Source organism: Pelobates fuscus, chromosome 2 (genome assembly GCF_036172605.1).
Source record: "Pelobates fuscus isolate aPelFus1 chromosome 2, aPelFus1.pri, whole genome shotgun sequence".
Lineage (NCBI taxonomy): Eukaryota > Metazoa > Chordata > Amphibia > Anura > Pelobatidae > Pelobates > Pelobates fuscus.
The window spans coordinates 287903685-287922170 of NC_086318.1; the positions used below are offsets into that span (position 1 = coordinate 287903685).

Sequence of the window (18486 nt, forward strand, 5' to 3'; positions counted from 1 at the left end):
GGAAAAAAGTGGTCTGATTATGACATCATAGTGCAAAAAAGAAATAAACAAAAGCTTACGGCACCTGAGGTTCCTAGTTGGTCTCCCATACAAGTACTAACCAGGCCAGAGTCTGGATGGCTACCGAGATCTGACGAGATCAGGCATTTTCAGACTGGTATGGCCGTAAGTGAAATTAAGAGAATGCGATCTCGCTAATGTTGGTAGAATATCAAACTCTGGTTGCGACAAAAGACAAGACGCTTCTGGATAGGGAAAAAAGTGGTCTGATTATGACATCATAATGCAAAAAAGAAATAAACAAAAGCTTACGGCACCTGAGGTTCCTAGTTGGTCTCCCATACAAGTACTAACCAGGACCGAGTCTGGATGGCTTCCGAGATCTGACGAGATCAGGCATTTTCAGACTGGTATGGCCGTAAGGGAAATTAAGAGAATGCGATCTCGCTAATGTTGGTAGAATATCAAACTCTGGTTGCGACAAAAGACAAGACGCTTCTGGATAGGGAAAAAAGTGGTCTGATTATGACATCATAATGCAAAAAAGAAATAAACAAAAGCTTACGGCACCTGATTTTCCTAGTTGGTCTCCCATAGGGAAAAAAGTGGTCTGATTATGACATCAGAATGCAAAAAAGAAATAAACAAAAGCTTACGGCACCTGAGGTTCCTAGTTGGTCTCCCATACAAGTACTAACCAGGCCCGAGTCTGGATGGCTTCCGAGATCTGGCATTTTCAGACTGGTATGGCCGTAAGTGAAATTAAGAGAATGCGATCTCGCTAATGTTGGTAGAATATCAAACTCTGGTTACGACAAAAGACAAGACGCTTCTGGATAGGGAAAAAAGTGGTCTGATTATGACATCATAATGCAAAAAAGAAATAAACAAAAGCTTACGGCACCTGAGGTTCCTAGTTGGTCTCCCATAGGGAAAAAAGTGGTCTGATTATGACATCATAGTGCAAAAAAGAAATAAAGAAAAGCTTACGGCACCTGAGGTTCCTAGTTGGTCTCCCATACAAGTACTAACCAGGCCCGAGTCTGGATGGCTTCTGAAATCTGACGAGATCAGGCATTTTCAGACTGGTATGGACGTAAGTGAAATTAAGAGAATGCGATCTCGTTAATGTTGGTAGAATATCAAACTCTGGTTGCGACAAAAGACAAGATGCTTCTGGATAGGGAAAAAAGTGGTCTGATTATGACATCATAATGCAAAAAATAAATAAACAAAAGCTTACGGCACCTGAGGTTCCTAGTTGGTCTCCCATACAAGTACTAACCAGGCCCGAGTCTGGATGGCTTCCGAGATCTGACGAGATCAGGCATTTTCAGACTGGTATGGCCGTAAGCGAAATTAAGAGAATGCGATCTCGCTAATGTTGGTAGAATATCAAACTCTGGTTGCGACAAAAGACAAGACGCTTCTGGATAGGGAAAAAAGTGGTCTGATTATGACATCATAATGCAAAAAAGAAATAAACAAAAGCTTACGGCACCTGAGGTTCCTAGTTGGTCTCCCATACAAGTACTAACCAGGCCCGAGTCTGGATGGCTTCCGAGATCTGACGAGATCAGCCATTTTCAGACTGGTATGGCCGTAAGTGAAATTAAGAGAATGTGATCTCGCTAATGTTGGTAGAATATCAAACTCTGGTTGCGACAAAAGACAAGACGCTTCTGGATAGGGAAAAAAGTGGTCTGATTATGACATCATAATGCAAAAAAGAAATAAACAAAAGCTTACGGCACCTGAGGTTCCTAGTTGGGCTCCCATAGGGAAAAAAGTGGTCTGATTATGACATCATAATGCAAAAAAGAAATAAACAAAAGCTTACGGCACCTGAGGTTCCTAGTTGGTCTCCCATACAAGTACTAACCAGGCCCGAGTCTGGATGGCTTCCGAGATCTGGCATTTTCAGACTGGTATGGCCGTAAGTGAAATTAAGAGAATGCAATCTCGCTAATGTTGGTAGAATATCAAACTCTGGTTACGACAAAAGACAAGACGCTTCTGGATAGGGAAAAAAGTGGTCTGATTATGACATCATAATGCAAAAAAGAAATAAACTAAAGCTCACGGCACCTGAGGTTCCTAGTTGGTCTCCCAGACAAGTACTAACCAGGCCCGAGCCTGGATGGCTTCCGAGATCTGACGAGATCAGGCATTTTCAGACTGGTATGGCCGTAAGTGAAATTAAGAGAATGCGATCTCGCTAATGTTGGTAGAATATCAAACTCTGGTTGCGACAAAAGACAAGACGCTTCTGGATAGGGAAAAAAATGGTCTGATTATGACATCATAATGCAAAATAGAAATAAACAAAAGCTCACGGCACCTGAGGTTCCTAGTTGGTCTCCCATACAAGTACTAACCAGGCCTGAGTCTGGATGGCTTCCGAGATCTGACGAGATCAGGCATTTTCAGACTGGTATGGCCGTAAGTGAAATTAAGAGAATGCGATCTCGCTAATGTTGGTACAATATCAAACTCTGGTTGCGACAAAAGACAAGACGCTTCTGGATAGGGAAAAAAGTGGTCTGATTATGACATCATAATGCAAAAAAGAAATAAACAAAAGCTTACGGCACCTGAGGTTCCTAGTTGGTCTCCCATAGGGAAAAAAGTGGTCTGATTATGACATCATAATGCAAAAAAGAAAGAAACAAAAGCTTACGGCACCTGAGGTTCCTAGTTGGTCTCCCATACAAGTACTAACCAGGACCAAGTCTGGATGGCTTCCGAGATCTGATGAGATCAGGCATTTTCAGACTGGTATGGCCGTAAGTGAAATTAAGAGAATGCGATCTCGCTAATGTTGGTAGAATATCAAACTCTGGTTGCGACAAAAGACAAGACGCTTCTGGATAGGGAAAAAGTGGTCTGATTATGACATCATAATGCAAAAAAGAAATAAACAAAAGCTTACGGCACCTGAGGTTCCTAGTTGGTCTCCCATAGGGAAAAAAGTGGTCTGATTATGACATCATAATGCAAAAAAGAAAGAAACAGAAGCTTACGGCACCTGAGGTTCCTAGTTGGTCTCCCATACAAGTACTAACCAGGCCCAAGTCTGGATGGCTTCCGAGATCTGACGAGATCAGGCATTTTCAGACTGGTATGGCCGTAAGTGAAATTAAGAGAATGCGATCTCGTTACTGTTGGTAGAATATCAAACTCTGGTTGCGACAAAAGACAAGATGCTTCTGGATAGGGAAAAAAGTGGTCTGATTATGACATCATAATGCAAAAAAGAAATAAACAAAAGCTTACGGCACCTGAGGTTCCTAGTTGGTCTCCCATACAAGTACTAACCATGCCTGAGTCTGGATGGCTTCTGAGATCTGACGAGATCAGGCATTTTCAGACTGGTATGGCCGTAAATGAAATTAAGAGAATGCGATCTCGCTAATGTTGGTAGAATATCGAACTCTGGTTGCGACAAAAGACAAGACGCTTCTGGATAGGGAAAAAAGTGGTCTGATTATGACATCATAGTGCAAAAAAGAAATAAACAAAAGCTTACGGCACCTGAGGTTCCTAGTTGGTCTCCCATACAAGTACTAACCAGGCCAGAGTCTGGATGGCTACCGAGATCTGACAAGATCAGGCATTTTCAGACTGGTATGGCCGTAAGTGAAATTAAGAGAATGCGATCTCGCTAATGTTGGTAGAATATCAAACTCTGGTTGCGACAAAAGACAAGACGCTTCTGGATAGGGAAAAAAGTGGTCTGATTATGACATCATAATGCAAAAAAGAAATAAACAAAAACTTACAGCACCTGAGGTTCCTAGTTGGTCTCCCATACAAGTACTAACCAGGCCCGAGTCTGGATGGCTTCCGAGATCTGACGAGATCAGGCATTTTCAGACTGGTATGGCCGTAAGTGAAATTAAGAGAATGCAATCTCGCTAATGTTGGTAGAATATCAAACTCCGGTTGCGACAAAAGACAAGACGCTTCTGGATAGGGAAAAAAGTGGTCTGATTATGACATCATAGTGCAAAAAAGAAATAAACAAAAGCTTACGGCACCTGAGGTTCCTAGTTGGTCTCCCATACAAGTACTAACCTGGCCAGAGTCTGGATGGCTACCGAGATCTGACGATATCAGGCATTTTCAGACTGGTATGGCCGTAAGTTAAATTAAGAGAATGCGATCTCGCTAATGTTGGTAGAATATCAAACTCTGGTTGCGACAAAAGACAAGACGCTTCTGGATAGGGAAAAAAGTGGTCTGATTATGACATCATAATGCAAAAAAGAAATAAACAAAAGCTTACGGCACCTGAGGTTCCTAGTTGGTCTCCCATACAAGTACTAACCAGGACCGAGTCTGGATGGCTTCCGAGATCTGACGAGATCAGGCATTTTCAGACTGGTATGGCCGTAAAAGAAATTAAGTGAATGCGATCTCGCTAATGTTGGTAGAATATCAAACTCTGGTTGCGACAAAAGACAAGACGCTTCTGGATAGGGAAAAAAGTGGTCTGATTATGACATCATAATGCAAAAAAGAAATAAACAAAAGCTTACGGCACCTGAGGTTCCTAGTTGGTCTCCCATAGGGAAAAAAGTGGTCTGATTATGACATCAGAATGCAAAAAAGAAATAAACAAAAGCTTACGGCACCTGAGGTTCCTAGTTGGTCTCCCATACAAGTACTAACCAGGCCCGAGTCTGGATGGCTTCCGAGATCTGGCATTTTCAGACTGGTATGGCCGTAAGTGAAATTAAGAGAATGCGATCTCGCTAATGTTGGTAGAATATCAAACTCTGGTTACGACAAAAGACAAGACGCTTCTGGATAGGGAAAAAAGTGGTCTGATTATGACATCATAATGCAAAAAAGAAATAAACAAAAGCTTACGGCACCTGAGGTTCCTAGTGGGTCTCCCATACAAGTACTAACCAGGCCCGAGTCTGGATGGCTTCCGAGATCTGACGAGATCAGGCATTTTCAGACTGGTATGGACGTAAGTGAAATTAAGAGAATGCGATCTCGTTAATGTTGGTAGAATATCAAACTCTGGTTGCGACAAAAGACAAGATGCTTCTGGATAGGGAAAAAAGTGGTCTGATTATGACATCATAATGCAAAAAAGAAATAAACAAAAGCTTACGGCACCTGAGGTTCCTAGTTGGTCTCCCATACAAGTACTAACCAGGCCCGAGTCTGGATGGCTTCCGAGATCTGACGAGATCAGGCATTTTCAGACTGGTATGGCCGTAAGTGAAATTAAGAGAATGCGATCTCGCTAATGTTGGTAGAATATCAAACTCTGGTTGCGACAAAAGACAAGACGCTTCTGGATAGGGAAAAAAGTGGTCTGATTATGACATCATAATGCAAAAAAGAAATAAACAAAAGCTTACGGCACCTGAGGTTCCTAGTTGGTCTCCCATACAAGTACTAACCAGGACCGAGTCTGGATGGCTTCCGAGATCTGACGAGATCAGGCATTTTCAGACTGGTATGGCCGTAAGGGAAATTAAGAGAATGCGATCTCGCTAATGTTGGTAGAATATCAAACTCTGGTTGCGACAAAAGAAAAGACGCTTCTGGATAGGGAAAAAAGTGGTCTGATTATGACATCAGAATGCAAAAAAGAAATAAACAAAAGCTTACGGCACCTGAGGTTCCTAGTTGGTCTCCCATACAAGTACTAACCAGGCCCGAGTCTGGATGGCTTCCGAGATCTGGCATTTTCAGACTGGTATGGCCGTAAGTGAAATTAAGAGAATGCGATCTCGCTAATGTTGGTAGAATATCAAACTCTGGTTACGACAAAAGACAAGACGCTTCTGGATAGGGAAAAAAGTGGTCTGATTATGACATCATAATGCAAAAAAGAAATAAACAAAAGCTTACGGCACCTGAGGTTCCTAGTTGGTCTCCCATAGGGAAAAAAGTGGTCTGATTATGACATCAGAATGCAAAAAAGAAATAAACAAAAGCTTACGGCACCTGAGGTTCCTAGTTGGTCTCCCATACAAGTACTAACCAGGCCCGAGTCTGGATGGCTTCCGAGATCTGGCATTTTCAGACTGGTATGGCCGTAAGTGAAATTAAGAGAATGCGATCTCGCTAATGTTGGTAGAATATCAAACTCTGGTTGCGACAAAAGACAAGACGCTTCTGGATAGGGAAAAAAGTGGTCTGATTATGACATCATAATGCAAAAAAGAAATAAACAAAAGCTTACGGCACCTGAGGTTCCTAGTTGGTCTCCCATACAAGTACTAACCAGGACCGAGTCTGGATGGCTTCCGAGATCTGACGAGATCAGGCATTTTCAGACTGGTATGGCCGTAAGGGAAATTAAGAGAATGCGATCTCGCTAATGTTGGTAGAATATCAAACTCTGGTTGCGACAAAAGAAAAGACGCTTCTGGATAGGGAAAAAAGTGGTCTGATTATGACATCATAATGCAAAAAAGAAATAAACAAAAGCTTACGGCACCTGAGGTTCCTAGTTGGTCTCCCATAGGGAAAAAAGTGGTCTGATTATGACATCAGAATGCAAAAAAGAAATAAACAAAAGCTTACGGCACCTGAGGTTCCTAGTTGGTCTCCCATACAAGTACTAACCAGGCCCGAGTCTGGATGGCTTCCGAGATCTGGCATTTTCAGACTGGTATGGCCGTAAGTGAAATTAAGAGAATGCGATCTCGCTAATGTTGGTAGAATATCAAACTCTGGTTACGACAAAAGACAAGACGCTTCTGGATAGGGAAAAAAGTGGTCTGATTATGACATCATAATGCAAAAAAGAAATAAACAAAAGCTTACGGCACCTGAGGTTCCTAGTTGGTCTCCCATACAAGTACTAACCAGGACCGAGTCTGGATGGCTTCCGAGATCTGACGAGATCAGGCATTTTCAGACTGGTATGGCCGTAAGCGAAATTAAGAGAATGCGATCTCGCTAATGTTGGTAGAATATCAAACTCTGGTTGCGACAAAAGACAAGACGCTTCTGGATAGGGAAAAAAGTGGTCTGATTATGACATCATAATGCAAAAAAGAAATAAACAAAAGCTTACGGCACCTGATTTTCCTAGTTGGTCTCCCATAGGGAAAAAAGTGGTCTGATTATGACATCAGAATGCAAAAAAGAAATAAACAAAAGCTTACGGCACCTGAGGTTCCTAGTTGGTCTCCCATACAAGTACTAATCAGGCCCGAGTCTGGATGGCTTCCGAGATCTGGCATTTTCAGACTGGTATGGCCGTAAGTGAAATTAAGAGAATGCGATCTCGCTAATGTTGGTAGAATATCAAACTCTGGTTACGACAAAAGACAAGACGCTTCTGGATAGGGAAAAAAGTGGTCTGATTATGACATCATAATGCAAAAAAGAAATAAACAAAAGCTTACGGCACCTGAGGTTCCTAGTTGGTCTCCCATAGGGAAAAAAGTGGTCTGATTATGACATCATAATGCAAAAAAGAAATAAAGAAAAGCTTACGGCACCTGAGGTTCCTAGTTGGTCTCCCATACAAGTACTAACCAGGCCCGAGTCTGGATGGCTTCTGAGATCTGACGAGATCAGGCATTTTCAGACTGGTATGGACGTAAGTGAAATTAAGAGAATGCGATTTTGTTAATGTTGGTAGAATATCAAACTCTGGTTGCGACAAAAGACAAGATGCTTCTGGATAGGGAAAAAAGTGGTCTGATTATGACATCATAATGCAAAAAATAAATAAACAAAAGCTTACGTCACCTGAGGTTCCTAGTTGGTCTCCCATACAAGTACTAACCAGGCCCGAGTCTGGATGGCTTCCGAGATCTGACGAGATCAGGCATTTTCAGACTGGTATGGCCGTAAGCGAAATTAAGAGAATGCGATCTCGCTAATGTTGGTAGAATATCAAACTCTGGTTGCGACAAAAGACAAGACGCTTCTGGATAGGGAAAAAAGTGGTCTGATTATGACATCATAATGCAAAAAAGAAATAAACAAAAGCTTACGGCACCTGAGGTTCCTAGTTGGTCTCCCATACAAGTACTAACCAGGCCCGAGTCTGGATGGCTTCCGAGATCTGACGAGATCAGCCATTTTCAGACTGGTATGGCCGTAAGTGAAATTAAGAGAATGTGATCTCGCTAATGTTGGTAGAATATCAAACTCTGGTTGCGACAAAAGACAAGACGCTTCTGGATAGGGAAAAAAGTGGTCTGATTATGACATCATAATGCAAAAAAGAAATAAACAAAAGCTTACGGCACCTGAGGTTCCTAGTTGGTCTCCCATAGGGAAAAAAGTGGTCTGATTATGACATCATAACGCAAAAAAGAAATAAACAAAAGCTTACGGCACCTGAGGTTCCTAGTTGGTCTCCCATACAAGTACTAACCAGGCCCGAGTCTGGATGGCTTCCGAGATCTGGCATTTTCAGACTGGTATGGCCGTAAGTGAAATTAAGAGAATGCGATCTCGCTAATGTTGGTAGAATATCAAACTCTGGTTACGACAAAAGACAAGACGCTTCTGGATAGGGAAAAAAGTGGTCTGATTATGACATCATAATGCAAAAAAGAAATAAACTAAAGCTCACGGCACCTGAGGTTCCTAGTTGGTCTCCCAGACAAGTACTAACCAGGCCCGAGCCTGGATGGCTTCCGAGATCTGACGAGATCAGGCATTTTCAGACTGGTATGGCCGTAAGTGAAATTAAGAGAATGCAATCTCGCTAATGTTGGTAGAATATCAAACTCTGGTTGCGACAAAAGACAAGACGCTTCTGGATAGGGAAAAAAATGGTCTGATTATGACATCATAATGCAAAAAAGAAATAAACAAAAGCTCACGGCACCTGAGGTTCCTAGTTGGTCTCCCATACAAGTACTAACCAGGCCTGAGTCTGGATGGCTTCCGAGATCTGACGAGATCAGGCATTTTCAGACTGGCATGGCCGTAAGTGAAATTAAGAGAATGCGATCTCGCTAATGTTGGTACAATATCAAACTCTGGTTGCGACAAAAGACAAGACGCTTCTGGATAGGGAAAAAAGTGGTCTGATTATGACATCATAATGCAAAAAAGAAATAAACAAAAGCTTACGGCACCTGAGGTTCCTAGTTGGTCTCCCATAGGGAAAAAAGTGGTCTGATTATGACATCATAATGCAAAAAAGAAAGAAACAAAAGCTTACGGAACCTGAGGTTCCTAGTTGGTCTCCCATACAAATACTAACCAGGACCAAGTCTGGATGGCTTCCGAGATCTGATGAGATCAGGCATTTTCAGACTGGTATGGCCGTAAGTGAAATTAAGAGAATGCGATCTCGCTAATGTTGGTAGAATATCAAACTCTGGTTGCGACAAAAGACAAGACGCTTCTGGATAGGGAAAAAGTGGTCTGATTATGACATCATAATGCAAAAAAGAAATAAACAAAAGCTTACGGCACCTGAGGTTCCTAGTTGGTCTCCCATAGGGAAAAAAGTGGTCTGATTATGACATCATAATGCAAAAAAGAAAGAAACAGAAGCTTACGGCACCTGAGGTTCCTAGTTGGTCTCCCATACAAGTACTAACCAGGCCCAAGTCTGGATGGCTTCCGAGATCTGACGAGATCAGGCATTTTCAGACTGGTATGGCCGTAAATGAAATTAAGAGAATGCGATCTCGCTAATGTTGGTAGAATATCGAACTCTGGTTGCGACAAAAGACAAGACGCTTCTGGATAGGGAAAAAAGTGGTCTGATTATGACATCATAATGCAAAAAAGAAATAAACAAAAGCTTACGGCACGTGAGGTTCCTAGTTGGTCTCCCATACAAGTACTAACCAGGCCCGAGTCTTGATGGCTTCCGAGATCTGACGAGATCAGGCATTTTCCGACTGGTATGGCCATTAGTGAAATTAAGAGAATGCGATCTCGCTAATGTTGGTAGAATATCAAACTCTGGTTGCGACAAAAGACAAGACGCTTCTGGATAGGGAAAAAAGTGGTCTGATTATGACATCATAATGCAAAAAAGAAATAAACAAAAGCTTACGGCACCTGAGGTTCCTAGTTGGTCTCCCATACAAGTACTAACCAGACCCGAGTCTGGATGGCTTCCGAGATCTGACGAGATCAGGCATTTTCAGACTGGTATGGCCGTAAGTGAAGTTAAGAGAATGCGATCTCGCTAATGTTGGTAGAATATCAAACTCTGGTTGCGACAAAAGACAAGACGCTTCTGGATAGGGAAAAAAGTGGTCTGATTATGACATCATAATGCAAAAAAGAAATAAACAAAAGCTTACGGCACCTGAGGTTCCTCGTTGGTCTCCCATACAAGTACTAACCAGGCCCGAGTCTGGATGGCTTCCGAGATCTGATGAGATCAGGCATTTTCAGACTGGTATGGCCGTAAGTGAAATTACGAGAATGCGATCTCGCTAATGTTGGTAGAATATCAAACTCTGGTTGCGACAAAAGACAAGACGCTTCTGGATAGGGAAAAAAGTGGTCTGATTATGACATCATAATGCAAAAAAGAAATAAACAAAAGCTTACGGCACCTGAGGTTCCTAGTTGGTCTCCCATAGGGAAAAAAGTGGTCTGATTATGACATCATAATGCAAAAAATAAATAAACAAAAGCTTACGGCACCTGAGGTTCCTAGTTGGTCTCCCATACAAGTACTAACCAGGCCCAAGTCTTGATGGCTTCCAAGATCTGACGAGATCAGGCATTTTCAGACTGGTATGGCCGTAAGTGAAATTAAGAGAATGCGATCTCGTTAATGTTGGTAGAATATCAAACTCTGGTTGCGACAAAAGACAAGATGCTTCTGGATAGGGAAAAAAGTGGTCTGATTATGACATCATAATGCAAAAAAGAAATAAACAAAAGCTTACGGCACCTGAGGTTCCTAGTTGGTCTCCCATACAAGTACTAACCAGAACCGAGTCTAGATGGCTTCCGAGATCTGACGAGATCAGGCATTTTCAGACTGGTATGGCCGTAAGAGAAATTAAGAGAATGCGATCTCACTAATGTTGGTAGAATATCAAACTCTGGTTGCGACAAAAGACAAGACACTTATGGATCGGGAAAAAAGTGGTTTGATTATGACATCATAATGCAAAAAAGAAATAAACAAAAGCTTACGGCACCTGAGGTTCCTAGTTGGTCTCCCATAGGGAAAAAAGTGGTCTGATTATGACATCATAATGCAAAAAAGAAATAAACAAAAGCTTATGGCACCTGAGGTTCCTAGTTGGTCTCCCATACAAGTACTAACCAGGCCCGAGTCTGGATGGCTTCCGAGATCTGACATTTTCAGACTGGTATGGCCACAAGTGAAATTAAGAGAATGCGATCTCGCTAATGTTGGTAGAATATCAAACTCTGGTTGCGATAAAAGACAAGACGCTTCTGGATAGGGAAAAAAGTGGTCTGATTATGACATCATAATGCAAAAAAGAAATAAACAAAAGCTTACGGCACCTGAGGTTCCTAGTTGGTCTCCCATACAAGTACTAACCAGGCCCGAGTCTGGATGGCTTCCGAGATCTGGCATTTTCAGACTGGTATGGCCATAAGTGAAATTAAGAGAATGCGATCTCGCTAATGATGGTAGAATATCAAACTCTGGTTGCGACAAAAGACAAGACGCTTCTGGATAGGGAAAAAAGTGGTCTGATTATGACATCATAATGCAAAAAAGAAATAAACAAAAGCTTACGGCACCTGAGGTTCCTAGTAGGTCTCCCATACAAGTACTAACCAGGCCCGACTCCGGATGGCTTCCGAGATATGACGAGATAAGGCATTTTCAGACTGGTATGGCCATAAGTGAAATTAAGAGAATGCGATCTCGCTAATGTTGGTAGAATATCAAACTCTGGTTGCGACAAAAGACAAGACGCTTCTGGATAGGGAAAAAAGTGGTCTGATTATGACATCATAATGCAAAAAAGAAATAAACAAAAGCTTACGGCACCTGAGGTTCCTAGTTGGTCTCCCATAGGGAAAAAAGTGGTCTGATTATGACATCATAATGCAAAAAAGAAATAAACAAATGCTTACGGCACCTGCGGTTCCTAGTTGGTCTCCCATACAAGTACTAACCAGGCCCAAGTCTGGATGGCTTCCGAGATCTGACGAGATCAGGCATTTTCAGACTGGTATGGCCGTAAGTGAAATTAAGCGAATGCGATCTCGTTAATGTTGGTAGAATATCAAACTCTGGTTGCGACAAAAGACAAGATGCTTCTGGAAAGGGAAAAAAGTGGTCTGATTATGACATCATAATGCAAAAAATAAATAAACAAAAGCTTACGGCACCTGAGGTTCCTAGTTGGTCTCCCATACAAGTACTAACCAGGACCGAGTCTGGATGGCTTCCGAGATCTGACGAGATCAGGCATTTTCAGACTGGTATGGCCGTAAGGGAAATTAAGCGAATGCAATCTCGCTAATGTTGGTAGAATATTAAACTCTGGTTGCGACAAAAGACAAGACGCTTCTGGATAGGGAAAAAAGTGGTCTGATTATGACATCATAATGCAAAAAAGAAATAAACAAAAGCTTACGGCACCTGAGGTTCCTAGTTGGTCTCCCATAGGGAAATAAGTGGTCTGATTATGACATCATAATGCAAAAAAGAAATAAACAAAAGCTTACGGCACCTGAGGTTCCTAGTTGGTCTCCCATAGGGAAAAAAGTGGTCTGATTATGACATTATAATGCAAAAAAGAAATAAACAAAAGCTTACGGCACCTGAGGTTCCTAGTTGGTCTCCCATAGGGAAAAAAGTGGTCTGATTATGACATTATCATGCAAAAAAGAAATAAACAAAAGCTTACGGCACCTGAGGTTCCTAGTTGGTCTCCCATACAAGTACTAATCAGGCCCAAGTCTGGATGGCTTCTGAGATCTGACGAGATCAGGCATTTTCAGACTGGTATGGCCGTAAGTGAAATTAAGGGAATGCGATCTCGCTAATGTTGGTAGAATATCAAACTCTGGTTGCGACAAAAGACAAGATGCTTCTGGATAGGGAAAAAAAGTGGTCTGATTATGACATCATAATGCAAAAAAGAAATAAACAAAAGCTTACGGCACCTGAGGTTCCTAGTTGGTCTCCCATACAAGTACTAACCAGGTCCGAGTCTGGATGGCTTCCAAGATCTGACGAGATCAGGCATTTTCAGACTGGTTTGGCCGTAAGTGAAATTAAGAGAATGCGATCTCGCTAATGTTGGTAGAATATCAAACTCTGGTTGCGACAAAAGACAAGACGCTTCTGGATAGGGAAAAAAGTGGTCTGATTATGACATCATAATGCAAAAAAGAAATAAACAAAAGCTTACGGCACCTGAGGTTCCTAGTTGGTCTCCCATACAAGTACTAACCAGGCCCGAGTCTCGATAGCTTCCGAGATCTGACGAGATCAGGCATTTTCAGACTGGTATGGCCGTAAGGGAAATTAAGAGAATGCGATCTCGCTAATGTTGGTAGAATATCAAACTCTGGTTGCGACAAAAGACAAGACGCTTCTGGATAGGGAAAAAAGTGGTCTGATTATGACATCATAATGCAAAAAAGAAATAAACAAAAGCTTACGGCACCTGAGGTTCCTAGTTGGTCTCCCATAGGGAAAAAAGTGGTCTGATTATGACATCATAATGCAAAAAAGAAATAAACAAAAGCTTACGGCACCTGAGGTTCCTAGTTGGTCTCACATACAAGTACTAACCAGGACCGAGTCTGGATGGCTTCTGAGATCTGACGAGATCATGCATTTTCAGACTGGTATGGCCGTAAGTGAAATTAAGAGAATGCGATCTCGCTAATGTTGGTAGAATATCAAACTCTGGTTGCGACAAAAGACAAGACGCTTCTGGATAGGGAAAAAAGTGGTCTGATTATGACATCATAATGCAAAAAAGAAAGAAACAAAAGCTTACGGCACCTGAAGTTCCTAGTTGGTCTCCCATAGGGAAAAAAGTGGTCTGATTATGACATCATAATGCAAAAAATAAATAAACAAAAGCTTACGGCACCTGAGGTTCCTAGTTGGTCTCCCATACAAGTACTAACGAGGCCCAAGTTTGGATGGCTTCCGAGATCTGATGAGATCAGGCATTTTCAGACTGGTATGGCCGTAAGTGAAATTAAGAGAATGCGATCTCGTTAATGTTGGTAGAATATCAAACTCTGGTTGTGACAAAAGACAAGATGCTTCTGGATAGGGAAAAAAGTGGTCTGATTATGACATCATAATGCAAAAAAGAAATAAACAAAAGCTTACGGCACCTGAGGTTCCTACTTGGTCTCCCATACAAGTACTAACCAGGCCCAAGTCTGGATGGCTTCCGAGATCTGACGAGATCAGGCATTTTCAGACTGGTATGGCCGTAAGTGAAATTAAGAGAATGCGATCTCGCTAATGTTGGTAGAATATCAAACTCTGGTTGCGACAAAAGACAAGACGCTTCTGGATAGGGAAAAAAGTGGTCTGATTATGACATCATAATGCAAAAAATAAATAAACAAAAGCTTACGGAACCTGAGGTTCCTAGTTGGTCTCCCATAGGGAAAAAAGTGGTCTGATTATGACATCATAATGCAAAAAAGAAATAAACAAAAGCTTACGGCACCTGAGGTTCCTAGTTGGTCTCCCATACAAGTACTTACCAGGCCCAAGTCTTGATGGCTTCCAAGATCTGACGAGATCAGGCATTTTCAGACTGGTATGGCCGTAAGTGAAATTAAGAGAATGCGATCTCGTTAATGTTGGTAGAATATCAAACTCTGGTTGCGACAAAAGACAAGATGCTTCTGGATAGGGAAAAAAGTGGTCTGATTATGACATCATAATGCAAAAAAGAAATAAACAAAAGCTTACGGCACCTGAGGTTCCTAGTTGGTCTCCCATACAAGTACTAACCAGAACCGAGTCTAGATGGCTTCCGAGATCTGACGAGATCAGGCATTTTCAGACTGGTATGGCCGTAAGGGAAATTAAGAGAATGCGATCTCACTAATGTTGGTAGAATATCAAACTCTGGTTGCGACAAAAGACAAGACACTTATGGATCGGGAAAAAAGTGGTTTGATTATGACATCATAATGCAAAAAAGAAATAAACAAAAGCTTACGGCACCTGAGGTTCCTAGTTGGTCTCCCATAGGGAAAAAAGTGGTCTGATTATGACATCATAATGCAAAAAAGAAATAAACAAAAGCTTATGGCACCTGAGGTTCCTAGTTGGTCTCCCATACAAGTACTAACCAGGCCCGAGTCTGGATGGCTTCCGAGATCTGACATTTTCAGACTGGTATGGCCACAAGTGAAATTAAGAGAATGCGATCTCGCTAATGTTGGTAGAATATCAAACTCTGGTTGCGATAAAAGACAAGACGCTTCTGGATAGGGAAAAAAGTGGTCTGATTATGACATCATAATGCAAAAAAGAAATAAACAAAAGCTTACGGCACCTGAGGTTCCTAGTTGGTCTCCCATACAAGTACTAACCAGGCCCGAGTCTGGATGGCTTCCGAGATCTGGCATTTTCAGACTGGTATGGCCATAAGTGAAATTAAGAGAATGCGATCTCGCTAATGTTGGTAGAATATCAAACTCTGGTTGCGACAAAAGACAAGACGCTTCTGGATAGGGAAAAAAGTGGTCTGATTATGACATCATAATGCAAAAAAGAAATAAACAAAAGCTTACGGCACCTGAGGTTCCTAGTAGGTCTCCCATACAAGTACTAACCAGGCCCGACTCCGGATGGCTTCCGAGATATGACGAGATAAGGCATTTTCAGACTGGTATGGCCATAAGTGAAATTAAGAGAATGCGATCTCGCTAATGTTGGTAGAATATCAAACTCTGGTTGCGACAAAAGACAAGACGCTTCTGGATAGGGAAAAAAGTGGTCTGATTATGACATCATAATGCAAAAAAGAAATAAACAAAAGCTTACGGCACCTGAGGTTCCTAGTTGGTCTCCCATAGGGAAAAAAGTGGTCTGATTATGACATCATAATGCAAAAAAGAAATAAACAAATGCTTACGGCACCTGCGGTTCCTAGTTGGTCTCCCATACAAGTACTAACCAGGCCCAAGTCTGGATGGCTTCCGAGATCTGACGAGATCAGGCATTTTCAGACTGGTATGGCCGTAAGTGAAATTAAGCGAATGCGATCTCGTTAATGTTGGTAGAATATCAAACTCTGGTTGCGACAAAAGACAAGATGCTTCTGGAAAGGGAAAAAAGTGGTCTGATTATGACATCATAATGCAAAAAAGAAATAAACAAAAGCTTACGGCACCTGAGGTTCCTAGTTGGTCTCCCATACAAGTACTAACCAGGACCGAGTCTGGATGGCTTCCGAGATCTGACGAGATCAGGCATTTTCAGACTGGTATGGCCGTAAGGGAAATTAAGAGAATGCAATCTCGCTAATGTTGGTAGAATATTAAACTCTGGTTGCGACAAAAGACAAGACGCTTCTGGATAGGGAAAAAAGTGGTCTGATTATGACATCATAATGCAAAAAAGAAATAAACAAAAGCTTACGGCACCTGAGGTTCCTAGTTGGTCTCCCATAGGGAAATAAGTGGTCTGATTATGACATCATAATGCAAAAAAGAAATAAACAAAAGCTTACGGCACCTGAGGTTCCTAGTTGGTCTCCCATAGGGAAAAAAGTGGTCTGATTATGACATTATAATGCAAAAAAGAAATAAACAAAAGCTTACGGCACCTGAGGTTCCTAGTTGGTCTCCCATAGGGAAAAAAGTGGTCTGATTATGACATTATCATGCAAAAAAGAAATAAACAAAAGCTTACGGCACCTGAGGTTCCTAGTTGGTCTCCCATACAAGTACTAATCAGGCCCAAGTCTGGATGGCTTCTGAGATCTGACGAGATCAGGCATTTTCAGACTGGTATGGCCGTAAGTGAAATTAAGGGAATGCGATCTCGCTAATGTTGGTAGAATATCAAACTCTGGTTGCGACAAAAGACAAGATGCTTCTGGATAGGGAAAAAAAGTGGTCTGATTATGACATCATAATGCAAAAAAGAAATAAACAAAAGCTTACGGCACCTGAGGTTCCTAGTTGGTCTCCCATACAAGTACTAACCAGGTCCGAGTCTGGATGGCTTCCAAGATCTGACGAGATCAGGCATTTTCAGACTGGTTTGGCCGTAAGTGAAATTAAGAGAATGCGATCTCGCTAATGTTGGTAGAATATCAAACTCTGGTTGCGACAAAAGACAAGACGCTTCTGGATAGGGAAAAAAGTGGTCTGATTATGACATCATAATGCAAAAAAGAAATAAACAAAAGCTTACGGCACCTGAGGTTCCTAGTTGGTCTCCCATACAAGTACTAACCAGGCCCGAGTCTCGATAGCTTCCGAGATTTGACGAGATCAGGCATTTTCAGACTGGTATGGCCGTAAGTGAAATTAAGAGAATGCGATCTCGCTAATGTTGGTAGAATATCAAACTCTGGTTGCGACAAAAGACAAGACGCTTCTGGATAGGGAAAAAAGTGGTCTGATTATGACATCATAATGCAAAAAAGAAATAAACAAAAGCTTACAGCACCTGAGGTTCCTAGTTGGTCTCCCATACAAATACTAACCAGGACCGAGTCTGGATGGCTTCCGAGATCTGACGAGATCAGGCATTTTCAGACTGGTATGGCCGTAAGTGAAATTAAGGGAATGCGATCTCGCTAATGTTGGTAGAATATCAAACTCTGGTTGCGACAAAAGACAAGATGCTTCTGGATAGGGAAAAAAGTGGTCTGATTATGACATCATAATGCAAAAAAGAAATAAACAAAAGCTTACGGCACCTGAGGTTCCTAGTTGGTCTCCCATACAAGTACTAACCAGGCCCGAGTCTGGATGGCTTCCGAGATCTGACAAGATCAGGCATTTTCAGACTGGTATAGCCGTAAGTAAAATTAAGAGAATGCGATCTCGCTAATGTTGGTAGAATATAAAACTCTGGTTGCGACAAAAGACAAGACACTTCTGGATAGGGAAAAAAGTGGTCTGATTATGACATCATAATGCAAAAAAGAAATAAACAAAAGCTTACGGCACCTGAGGTTCCTAGTTGACTCCCATACAAGTACTAACCAGGCCCGAGTCTGGATGGCTTCCGAGATCTGACGAGATCAGGCATTTTCAGACTGGTATGGCCGTAAGTGAAATTAAGGGAATGCGATCTCGCTAATGTTGGTAGAATATCAAACTCTGGTTGCGACAAAAGACAAGACGCTTCTGGATAGGGAAAAAAGTGGTCTGATTATGACATCATAATGCAAAAAAGAAATAAACAAAATCTTACGGCACCTGAGGTTCCTAGTTGGTCTCCCATACAAGTACTAACCAGGACCGAGTCTGGATGGCTTCCGAGATCTGACGAGATCAGGCATTTTCAGACTGGTTTGGCCGTAAGGGAAATTAAGAGAATGCGATCTTGCTAATGTTGGTAGAATA

General features: G+C 41.8%; 50 pseudogenes; all 50 read right to left on the reverse strand.

Moving 5' to 3' along the window:
• Positions 1 to 52: 52 nt before the first annotated feature.
• Positions 53 to 171, reverse strand: LOC134598141 (5S ribosomal RNA; annotated as a pseudogene).
• Positions 172 to 305: 134 nt separating this feature from the next.
• LOC134596994 (5S ribosomal RNA) lies at positions 306 to 424 on the reverse strand (annotated as a pseudogene).
• A 559-nt stretch (positions 425 to 983) lies between these two features.
• On the reverse strand, positions 984 to 1102 carry LOC134597515 (5S ribosomal RNA; annotated as a pseudogene).
• A 134-nt stretch (positions 1103 to 1236) lies between these two features.
• On the reverse strand, positions 1237 to 1355 carry LOC134592389 (5S ribosomal RNA; annotated as a pseudogene).
• Positions 1356 to 1489: 134 nt separating this feature from the next.
• Positions 1490 to 1608, reverse strand: LOC134596776 (5S ribosomal RNA; annotated as a pseudogene).
• Positions 1609 to 2076: 468 nt separating this feature from the next.
• On the reverse strand, positions 2077 to 2195 carry LOC134596929 (5S ribosomal RNA; annotated as a pseudogene).
• Positions 2196 to 2329: 134 nt separating this feature from the next.
• LOC134597656 (5S ribosomal RNA) lies at positions 2330 to 2448 on the reverse strand (annotated as a pseudogene).
• Positions 2449 to 2673: 225 nt separating this feature from the next.
• Positions 2674 to 2792, reverse strand: LOC134594929 (5S ribosomal RNA; annotated as a pseudogene).
• Positions 2793 to 3016: 224 nt separating this feature from the next.
• On the reverse strand, positions 3017 to 3135 carry LOC134587856 (5S ribosomal RNA; annotated as a pseudogene).
• Positions 3136 to 3269: 134 nt separating this feature from the next.
• LOC134587978 (5S ribosomal RNA) lies at positions 3270 to 3388 on the reverse strand (annotated as a pseudogene).
• A 134-nt stretch (positions 3389 to 3522) lies between these two features.
• LOC134588668 (5S ribosomal RNA) lies at positions 3523 to 3641 on the reverse strand (annotated as a pseudogene).
• Positions 3642 to 3775: 134 nt separating this feature from the next.
• Positions 3776 to 3894, reverse strand: LOC134595010 (5S ribosomal RNA; annotated as a pseudogene).
• Positions 3895 to 4028: 134 nt separating this feature from the next.
• Positions 4029 to 4147, reverse strand: LOC134588994 (5S ribosomal RNA; annotated as a pseudogene).
• Positions 4148 to 4281: 134 nt separating this feature from the next.
• LOC134597073 (5S ribosomal RNA) lies at positions 4282 to 4400 on the reverse strand (annotated as a pseudogene).
• Positions 4401 to 4868: 468 nt separating this feature from the next.
• LOC134596874 (5S ribosomal RNA) lies at positions 4869 to 4987 on the reverse strand (annotated as a pseudogene).
• A 134-nt stretch (positions 4988 to 5121) lies between these two features.
• On the reverse strand, positions 5122 to 5240 carry LOC134593996 (5S ribosomal RNA; annotated as a pseudogene).
• Positions 5241 to 5374: 134 nt separating this feature from the next.
• LOC134596995 (5S ribosomal RNA) lies at positions 5375 to 5493 on the reverse strand (annotated as a pseudogene).
• Positions 5494 to 6204: 711 nt separating this feature from the next.
• Positions 6205 to 6323, reverse strand: LOC134596996 (5S ribosomal RNA; annotated as a pseudogene).
• Positions 6324 to 6791: 468 nt separating this feature from the next.
• LOC134594526 (5S ribosomal RNA) lies at positions 6792 to 6910 on the reverse strand (annotated as a pseudogene).
• A 225-nt stretch (positions 6911 to 7135) lies between these two features.
• Positions 7136 to 7244, reverse strand: LOC134589354 (5S ribosomal RNA; annotated as a pseudogene).
• A 225-nt stretch (positions 7245 to 7469) lies between these two features.
• Positions 7470 to 7588, reverse strand: LOC134595372 (5S ribosomal RNA; annotated as a pseudogene).
• A 134-nt stretch (positions 7589 to 7722) lies between these two features.
• LOC134594944 (5S ribosomal RNA) lies at positions 7723 to 7841 on the reverse strand (annotated as a pseudogene).
• A 134-nt stretch (positions 7842 to 7975) lies between these two features.
• Positions 7976 to 8094, reverse strand: LOC134596777 (5S ribosomal RNA; annotated as a pseudogene).
• A 468-nt stretch (positions 8095 to 8562) lies between these two features.
• Positions 8563 to 8681, reverse strand: LOC134596930 (5S ribosomal RNA; annotated as a pseudogene).
• A 134-nt stretch (positions 8682 to 8815) lies between these two features.
• LOC134587973 (5S ribosomal RNA) lies at positions 8816 to 8934 on the reverse strand (annotated as a pseudogene).
• Positions 8935 to 9159: 225 nt separating this feature from the next.
• On the reverse strand, positions 9160 to 9278 carry LOC134588212 (5S ribosomal RNA; annotated as a pseudogene).
• A 224-nt stretch (positions 9279 to 9502) lies between these two features.
• LOC134594304 (5S ribosomal RNA) lies at positions 9503 to 9621 on the reverse strand (annotated as a pseudogene).
• A 387-nt stretch (positions 9622 to 10008) lies between these two features.
• LOC134595892 (5S ribosomal RNA) lies at positions 10009 to 10127 on the reverse strand (annotated as a pseudogene).
• Positions 10128 to 10261: 134 nt separating this feature from the next.
• Positions 10262 to 10380, reverse strand: LOC134594961 (5S ribosomal RNA; annotated as a pseudogene).
• A 225-nt stretch (positions 10381 to 10605) lies between these two features.
• On the reverse strand, positions 10606 to 10724 carry LOC134597880 (5S ribosomal RNA; annotated as a pseudogene).
• A 134-nt stretch (positions 10725 to 10858) lies between these two features.
• On the reverse strand, positions 10859 to 10977 carry LOC134588225 (5S ribosomal RNA; annotated as a pseudogene).
• A 1055-nt stretch (positions 10978 to 12032) lies between these two features.
• LOC134594843 (5S ribosomal RNA) lies at positions 12033 to 12151 on the reverse strand (annotated as a pseudogene).
• A 134-nt stretch (positions 12152 to 12285) lies between these two features.
• LOC134596997 (5S ribosomal RNA) lies at positions 12286 to 12404 on the reverse strand (annotated as a pseudogene).
• Positions 12405 to 12811: 407 nt separating this feature from the next.
• Positions 12812 to 12930, reverse strand: LOC134592682 (5S ribosomal RNA; annotated as a pseudogene).
• A 135-nt stretch (positions 12931 to 13065) lies between these two features.
• Positions 13066 to 13184, reverse strand: LOC134587813 (5S ribosomal RNA; annotated as a pseudogene).
• Positions 13185 to 13318: 134 nt separating this feature from the next.
• On the reverse strand, positions 13319 to 13437 carry LOC134596318 (5S ribosomal RNA; annotated as a pseudogene).
• Positions 13438 to 13662: 225 nt separating this feature from the next.
• LOC134588813 (5S ribosomal RNA) lies at positions 13663 to 13781 on the reverse strand (annotated as a pseudogene).
• Positions 13782 to 14006: 225 nt separating this feature from the next.
• On the reverse strand, positions 14007 to 14125 carry LOC134598390 (5S ribosomal RNA; annotated as a pseudogene).
• A 134-nt stretch (positions 14126 to 14259) lies between these two features.
• Positions 14260 to 14378, reverse strand: LOC134589480 (5S ribosomal RNA; annotated as a pseudogene).
• Positions 14379 to 14603: 225 nt separating this feature from the next.
• On the reverse strand, positions 14604 to 14722 carry LOC134587667 (5S ribosomal RNA; annotated as a pseudogene).
• Positions 14723 to 14856: 134 nt separating this feature from the next.
• LOC134588598 (5S ribosomal RNA) lies at positions 14857 to 14975 on the reverse strand (annotated as a pseudogene).
• Positions 14976 to 16030: 1055 nt separating this feature from the next.
• Positions 16031 to 16149, reverse strand: LOC134594845 (5S ribosomal RNA; annotated as a pseudogene).
• Positions 16150 to 16283: 134 nt separating this feature from the next.
• On the reverse strand, positions 16284 to 16402 carry LOC134596998 (5S ribosomal RNA; annotated as a pseudogene).
• Positions 16403 to 16809: 407 nt separating this feature from the next.
• On the reverse strand, positions 16810 to 16928 carry LOC134593863 (5S ribosomal RNA; annotated as a pseudogene).
• A 135-nt stretch (positions 16929 to 17063) lies between these two features.
• LOC134587814 (5S ribosomal RNA) lies at positions 17064 to 17182 on the reverse strand (annotated as a pseudogene).
• Positions 17183 to 17316: 134 nt separating this feature from the next.
• LOC134598331 (5S ribosomal RNA) lies at positions 17317 to 17435 on the reverse strand (annotated as a pseudogene).
• Positions 17436 to 17569: 134 nt separating this feature from the next.
• On the reverse strand, positions 17570 to 17688 carry LOC134598303 (5S ribosomal RNA; annotated as a pseudogene).
• A 134-nt stretch (positions 17689 to 17822) lies between these two features.
• On the reverse strand, positions 17823 to 17941 carry LOC134597374 (5S ribosomal RNA; annotated as a pseudogene).
• Positions 17942 to 18075: 134 nt separating this feature from the next.
• Positions 18076 to 18193, reverse strand: LOC134588358 (5S ribosomal RNA; annotated as a pseudogene).
• A 134-nt stretch (positions 18194 to 18327) lies between these two features.
• Positions 18328 to 18446, reverse strand: LOC134598065 (5S ribosomal RNA; annotated as a pseudogene).
• Between the last annotated feature and the right edge of the window lie 40 nt (positions 18447 to 18486).